The sequence below is a fragment of the Limulus polyphemus genome, unplaced genomic scaffold (assembly GCF_000517525.1).
Source record: "Limulus polyphemus unplaced genomic scaffold, Limulus_polyphemus-2.1.2 Scaffold44, whole genome shotgun sequence".
Lineage (NCBI taxonomy): Eukaryota > Metazoa > Arthropoda > Merostomata > Xiphosura > Limulidae > Limulus > Limulus polyphemus.
In genome coordinates, this window is record NW_013665654.1 from 100505 (window position 1) to 108731 (window position 8227).

At 32.8% G+C, this 8227-nt stretch overlaps 1 long non-coding RNA gene across 1 annotated transcript; it reads right to left on the bottom strand.

Annotated features, from left to right (window-relative positions):
- Nucleotides 1-4645: 4645 nt before the first annotated feature.
- Nucleotides 4646-7825, bottom strand: LOC111086528. Its single transcript, XR_002611268.1, has 3 exons — nt 7813-7825; nt 5572-5573; nt 4646-4771 (listed from the first exon to the last, which is right to left on the bottom strand). It is a non-coding gene; the product is annotated as an uncharacterized LOC111086528 (long non-coding RNA).
- Between the last annotated feature and the right edge of the window lie 402 nt (nt 7826-8227).

The following is an 8227-nucleotide window of genomic DNA, read 5'->3' on the forward strand; positions in this document are numbered from 1 at the left end:
TAATTTACCGTTCCTGTGTGTATGCGTACTTTTCTTTGGGCGCTTGACAGCACCTCCTCCACGGAAATTTTTATGACCTCCCTTACGACTACAGTGTTGAGCAATTGGTGCGTCATCGTAATCGCATCCGCACCTGCTAACCTTGTAAAACCTCATACATTTTGATACTTTACATTTGCAGATTAGCTTTGAATCCGACCTCGTTTCCATCTCGACAAGGACAAGCACTCAAATATTCTGGCTTGTTGCCTCGGCAGTTCCTCACAGGTTTCACAAAAAGTTAGGGAATGGTCAGTTTTCCATAGATAACATACTACAACTAGTGTCTAAATTATTGTGAATAATTACCCAATTATACTGACGAAGACCAATCATAACATCTTTGAGCGTCATCCAATTATATATTAACATACACCTCTGAATTCCTTATCAACTGATGCACATTCTTGTAAATTTTCAGAAAAAAGACTAAATCCCAGGTATGATTCCTACAAAGCGCCCTACCATTTCTGTTGTCATTCAGCCAGAGATTGCTTATTAAAACAGGTGCCTATCATGAATCAACGTATTCAAAGTTGTTTGTTTCAGCATGGCTAGGTGGTTAGGGCGTTCGACTCGCAATCTGAGGGTCGTGGGTTCGAATCCCCGTCCCACCAAACATGCTCGACTTTCAGCCGTGAGGGCGTTATAATGTGACTGTCAATCCCACTATTCGCTGGTAAAAGGGTAGCCCAAGAATTGGCGGTGGGTGATGATGACTAGTTGCCTTCCCTCTAGTCTTACACTGCTAAATTAGGGACAGCTAGCGCAGATAGCCCTCGTGTAGCTTTGCGCGAAATTCAAAAACAAACAAGCAAAGTTATTTAGTCATATCAATAGTTTTATACCTATCAAATATAAGAAGAACTTAATCAATAACTTAATCTATAGACCTTATCATACTCTAAGTGATTATTATTTGTTTTACAAAGACATTGAAAATATATAAATAGATTTATTTAAAATGTTTTCCAGTTATCTGTTACTAACACAACTAGTGGTAATTCTTGACTATGTATTACACCCTCAAAGTATATGATACGCCGAAATTAACGTTCTCTGTTGGATTACGATATATTGGTGAAAAAAATGCCTACTGAAAACATTTAGGAATATTTGATGCGTTAATTATCCACAACTGCCTGCTTTTTTAAAACCTGTGTTGAGAACTGACAGCTTTTTTTATTAAAAAGATTGAACGATAAAGTATAACACTCATTTGTGGTTTATCGGTTTGTTTGTTCTGGTTGTCAATGAGATTACATTGGTCAATGACTCGCCACCCAGGTTCTCGAATAAAAGAGCATTTACAGCCAAGTCTGTCTAATTCTACATCCTTTTACCAACATCTAGATGATGTGGAGCAGCAAGTGAAAAAGAAGTTGGTATAGTACGTTCTGCATCAAATGAAGAATAACTTAAAAGATACTTGCTGTATTAAGGAAATAAAACTCCTCACATATGTCATTACTAGCACCATCCTTAGTTCCTGCCACTAAACTACCAACTTTCTCTTTTTTTTCTACACAAAATGCAAAAACAAATCTTCTTGTATAACTTAACAAGAGTTTCCTCTTGTACAATCACTTTGGGATCCTTCCCTTCCTCATCCTCACCATAGCCATTTCAAATTCTTTGTTTAGTTGTAAGTGCCTTACTTAGTCATGCTTCCTTAGTCTAGAAACTTCTTACATTGCACACCTAAGTAAATTAGAATATTCCCACTTTTGCTTATTAAAAGCAATTTTTTACAATAAGATTTTATATTGTCTTTCTTACTTCCAAAACTTCTTCACCTAGTTTGATTTTTTCTTTCTTTAATTCCTCAAAGTAAATTGAGCCTTTCTGAACCTCTTGAAAAACTATAGCTTCATCTACTATTTTTACAAGTAACCCACATAATCATTTTAGTACACTTTTTGTACTCATTCCAACAAGTAGATATCTTTCCTGTACTAAAAGAACCAAAATCATGCACTACTTCAATTCCAGATGAGACCATACCAGTCTTATACAAAGTTACGATAACTTTCTTACTCTTATATTCAAAATTTTCATAAATAGAACCAAAAACTTAATCCATTTGCTCTTCAAATTCAGTTTTATCAGTAATTGTACTTAAATATTTTTTTAGTTATTCCTAGAACACTAGTGCTCTTCTCAGAAATGAAAGTGTCCTCTCAAAATTTTGATACTCTGTGTACAAAGGTTTATACCTTTCAATATCGTAATAAATTTACGTGATAGATCACTTTCTAAGGCTGTTAAGAACTTTTTGCACAAGAGAAATATTCTCAGTAAAATCAAATATTTGTAGCATTTTAGTATTATCTATGAGTTTAAAAATGTACAGTCCAAGAAGCCCCCAGTGGCTCAGCGGTGCATCTGAAGGCTTATAACCTATTGTGTAGCTTTGTGCTTAACAACAAACAAACAAACAGTCCAAGATGCTATTAAAAGTGTTAATATTGTATATCAAAAGTACCAAAACTGACCCAAGTGGTGATGTAAAACTATTTACAGCAGTAACCTATACTTTCTAGCATTTCTGCTGCTGTATTACTTGAATTGTATTCGTATATCTTAAATAGAAATATTCATTTATTGTGTAAAATCGTTAGAGTTTTATTATTTTATAAACGATCCCTAACTTAACTAGAACGCGTTTACTAAACTACTCTCAGCCAGATAAATCTGGAATTTTGTTCTATTTCTTGCAAATCTGCTTATTTTACGACAAATAGAACTGTGTATGCTAATCCTAAGATAAAGAAAGATAACTTACGAAGATACAGCGAGTTTCATAGGATTAGTGGGAGAGATTTTTCTCTGAAAAGTGGTCTGGCCATCAGTTGTTCTAATTCGATTTCATTGAGAATACATCGTTTTTCCAAAACGCTTAAATCGGTCATTCCGAATCCCGAAGCTGAGCTGTAAGTGTAATACCGCAAAATGCTCGGTTTGTTTGTTGAACTTCGCGCAAAGATACTTAAGGGCTATCTGCGCTAGCCGTCTCTCGGTTAGAAGTAATTGTTTGTTTGTCCATTTTGTATAAATACTTGTTGTTGTCAAGGGGTGATCAGGTGACTAACAAATATATAAAAATATTACAGAGCTCCTTCGATCTGTATTATACATGTGTATAAAAATAATCATATCATACCTACAATGGGGGCAGATAATTTAGATTTTAAATGTTTTGTATAACTTCTAAAATAACGAAACTTTGATTACTTGCCCCTTACGTTTCATTTATGATATTCTACTTGAACAAGTATATTCGATAGGCTGTGACTCTCTGTATAATCATGTTGGATTTATAAAATGTGAAAGACAGTATCATTTATCACAAGAAACAATTGAAATATTTTATCAAAACTTTTTTATTATTATCATAGTTATTTTACAGATTTTGTTTGTTCTTTCATCAAATATATGATATTTGATAACTCTTGGTTAAAGTGCCTTTTTCTACAGCATCTCAGAAAGTTTCGTTGATAATTATGACTCTTTGATTAATTATAGATTGAACAATAAATTTATTCACTTTTGTCAACATTGATCTCATGAATTAGCGTGTTACAAGAATAACGTGTTTGAGTAAGATCGTCGATTTCACACCGTTCTTTCTTCAGTAGTTGTAAATTGGGGTACACTTGTTTATCATATATATTAATAAGCTTTGGTTTAGTCTATTCAGTTACTTTTCATTATGAACTACAGTATTTAAGTAAGTATAAAATGAGAAATCTGTGCAAATAAATTCTGCCATTCTGAATTTGATAAAACAAAGAGGATCTTATGAGATAACATATCAATACCATGATAATCAAATCTATACGTAAACGATATAGAGAGGATATTATTAACACATGCAACACGGATTACACGATTCCGTCCTTCTAGATGAAAATCTTGTTCAGTTTTGCTCTGTACAACAACACTAATGTTTGAGATCCACTGTTTAAATTCTTCCCATTTTCTTGAAAAAAAAAAGTGATACCTTCCTCGGTTGGATATAGCTTTCCCTTTCCAAAGTCCTTGAACTGTCGAATATGAATATTCAAATTATTCTCGTAAGTTGATAGAGTGATGTAACGACCATTCCCAATAGGATAGGCATGAGATGAACCAGGTGCTTCTTCACGTTGTGGGCCCGGCATGGCCAGGTGGTTAGGGCGCTCGACTCGCAATCTGCGGGTCGCGGGTTCGAATACCCGTCACACCAAACATGCTCGCCTTTTCAGCCGTGGGAGCGTTATAACGTGACGGTCAATCCCACTATTCGTTGGTAAAAGAGTAGCCCAAGAGTTGGCGGTGGGTGGTGATGACTAGCTGCCTTCCCTCTAGTCTTACACTGTTAAGTTAGGGACGGCTAGCGCAGATAGCCCTCGTGTAGCTTTGCGCGAAATTTAAGACAAACAAACAAACAAATCTTCACGTTACTTATGTTTTACTGGTTCTTCTTCGCTGCTAGATTTGATTTTTTTTCACCATTTCATTATTGTCAACATCATTTCTTTTCGTTACAATAGTCTAAAATATAAAATAATATATAATTAGTAAATCCCATCAACATGATTTATTATAATGAATATGACTGAAAATAATCATCACTGTGTTAAAGAAACACAGAAATTAGATTTATAAGCGAAGAAATGTATGTAACGATATACTTACAATTAAAGGCTGGTTCATCATTCTTTCTTCAATGTAGTAGAGCTGCATCATTCTGATTATTAGTGATGAAAGCCCTTCAACTGTTATGCGTCAGTGGCCACGTGACGACCACCTAAGAATAGAACAGTGTCAAAGATTAACTGAAATGTTACTGAACTCATACAGAACTTTGAATTTTATTCCTATTTTAGTGGCTTTCAATGACATAGAATGATAGCTGCAATGTTTTACGAGTTTTATTTGTATGGTATGATTTAAACTTAAAGTGAATAATCTATAGAAAATTATACGTTTTTCTCTTTTAAGTATTTTCTATATTAGTAAACTGATTGGTTGAAGAATAATATGTGACGACTCCTAAGATAGTGACTGCCTCTTCTTTCTATTGGAACAATGAGATCATCATCCTTCGCTCGTAGCATAAGTGTATGAGTGTAACCGCGTGATCATCCTTGACACAAGTTCGAGATCATATGGGCTTACCAGTTAGTTTCAATGTTTTATGAACTTTTAATAGAAAATCTCTGGATGAATGTAAGTCATTCATTTATTACTTTTTAGTTGTAGCAAAATTAATTACTAGGCTTGTAATATGATTAAATCTAGTCGTATGATTCGTGTATTTTTAATGTTAACAAAGACAGTTACGAAACTTGTAACATATACAGCTGAAATTGTGTTTGAAATGGGGTATTACATCATGGTGATTGGTGTTCCCAAGTATATTTTTGACAATTAGTATGTTCTGTGTGTAACTTTTATAATATTGATTGTCAGTGTAATAAATCCTGATGGAAATGTTTACGCAAACAAAACCTTTGTCCTGTCTTTGATTTAAAATAAACTTATCACTGCTGCTAGATAAGTCAAAACTGGCCGTTGTCAATGGTTTGAAATCTTCGTCTAATAGACAGTAACAATATTTCGAAACATGAGATAATTAGAATAATAATGAAATATCATATATTTAAGTAGAATCGATCTTTTGTTCTGTTCTAAGCCTACTGATACAGTCTGACCGTTTGTTGTATGTTATATAAATATATAGATAGTGTATTGTAATTTACTTTTATTTTAATAAAATGTTCCCATAAACATTAAATATATTGTAAATACGTAGATAGCAACAATGTGTGTTATAATTCACTTTTATTTAAAAAGGTTTTCCCTAAATATAAGTTTGAATATAACTTTCATTTTATTCTAAGCAGACTGAAACACTCTTACAGTTTTTCGTAATAATCTATGCTGAGTAATAAACCAATCATTTAAACGTTATGTAAATAACTTTTAAATTTCAGTAATTCAGTACATGTGTAGAGTTCATTATTAAATATATTGTGTATTATAATTATAGTCTAATTGAATATATTTAGCGATCTGTAAAAGTGAATATTATGTAGAGTTTATTATTATAGTAACTGATGTTTTGTATTTATAATAATATATGACAAACACTGAATTGTTATCAACACTTTAATCACTTGGTCCTTGGACTAGCTAGCCAGTTATTGCGAAATAGACTTGATCATTCTAATCCTATGTTTTTTCTAATTTTGTATATTTTTTTAACCAAGACGGTCAGTGGCCTTGAATATCAAACACTTCAGACTATGGCTATCCTCTCTTCTAAGGCCGTTTGAAGAGTAGACGATAATGATGTCAGTATTTCCGTAGTGGGTTTGTGTTTTCTATGTGTGTGTGTGACCATTTGGCGACCTTTGTAATTCTTAAAAGTCTGTATCCAGATTATATGCATTTGAAGTAAATTTAAATAGTATCAAGGTTTGACAATACTAATTCGATTATTTTTCTAAACTTCTATATTTCAGAGTACTTCAACGAGTCAGTCTTGGTAAACTGTATCTTGGTGACGTCAATATCTCCAAGGTGCTATAGAAAAAAAGCTTTACATTTGATCACGTGTTGTCACAATAACTGTATATATGCGTGTTCTAGTTTGACATCAGATACGGTTCATTAATTTTATGAACTTATAATAGAAATGACATGTAGAAATCTGTGTGTATATTTCATGATAGTGGCCAGTCTGAAAGTTGTGGTATTTTAAATATTAGTAATCGGCGCATTGAAAGAAGTTATGTATTCCATACTTTCACAAGTTTTGTATGCATTTGGAGTTGATCAATGGTTATTTAGAAAATGGATCGATATAGTAAGTCAGTCATTTATTATTTTTATTTCAGATAATTTTAACATAATTAAATCTAGACGTTGATGTCTTTGTAGAAGTAATGTCACAGTATATTTGTTAAATCTTACGGAAATAATGGTAATTAAGTATATACATATGTAAAAGTCCGCCTTTGTAAAACATGAGATAAAGTAACATGTGTAAATTATTTTGTTGTATAAAGTCAAATTAGTAAAAACGTTATTGCATAATAAACGTTTTATTGACGATGTAAAATGTTGCAGAAAGTCAAAATATAAGTTTTAATTATTGCATGATATCACCATTTTTAGGTCATGTATTGTATGCGCCATTGTGTCATGGCAATATGTTCTCTATTTCGTAGATGTTGTACCAATGCGTTCTGTATATCCATGTTGCTTAAAACACTTGATTGAGTAAGATATAGTCCTTTTTGGACAGGAAATGTAATAATTTAGTATTGAAAAGCTTTAATCACTTGAGTAAGTTTTAATTATTGTATTGTCCTTGTAGGAGATATAAATGGTAAGGAAATTTAATTAACTGATGAATTAGCATTAAGCGTCCTTTTTTTTATGACGATTTAATGAATTAATTATTAATGATTTAGTATTAAGCATCCTTTTTTATGATGATTTAATTGTAAATGAAATAATTATATATGTTTTAATTAATTAGTGTTAAGCAGCCTTTTTAGGACGAATTAATTAACAAATGAATTAGTCTTAAGCGTCCATTTTTATGAGGATTTAATAATAAATGATTTAATTAATTAGTGATTAGTTATATTCCTGTTGAGACATGTATTGTATGAGTCATGGTTGCCTAGAAACACGTTCTCTACTTTGTGATAGGATGATTTAATTATTAATTAATTAACTAATGAATTAGCATTCAATGTCCTTTTTAGGATTAACTAATTAATTAGTGAGAAGCGTCCTTTTAAGGATGATTTCATTTATTAATTAATGATTAATTTACCAACATGACGAGACAAGTGTTATATGAGACATGGCTGTCTGTCATGGCAGCCTAGAAACACGTTCTCTACTTTGTGATATTATTATGTAATCATCAGTTATGGCCGCCTGTCCGGTATCGAACTATAATTTCAGCCCTCATATGTTTTTGCGCCCTCTGGTGGCACTTTGGTGAACTATGACATAATGGCCGCCTGTCATGGCAGCCTACCAACGCGTCCCTAAGTGTGCGCCCTCTGGTATCAACTTGTGGAATTATGACGTCTCCCCTCTCCACAGGTACCGTCTTCATGTGTCATGGCGGCATGTCAACTTCTGTCTGTGAAGTGCCTCCCTTACTACTAACGTATGA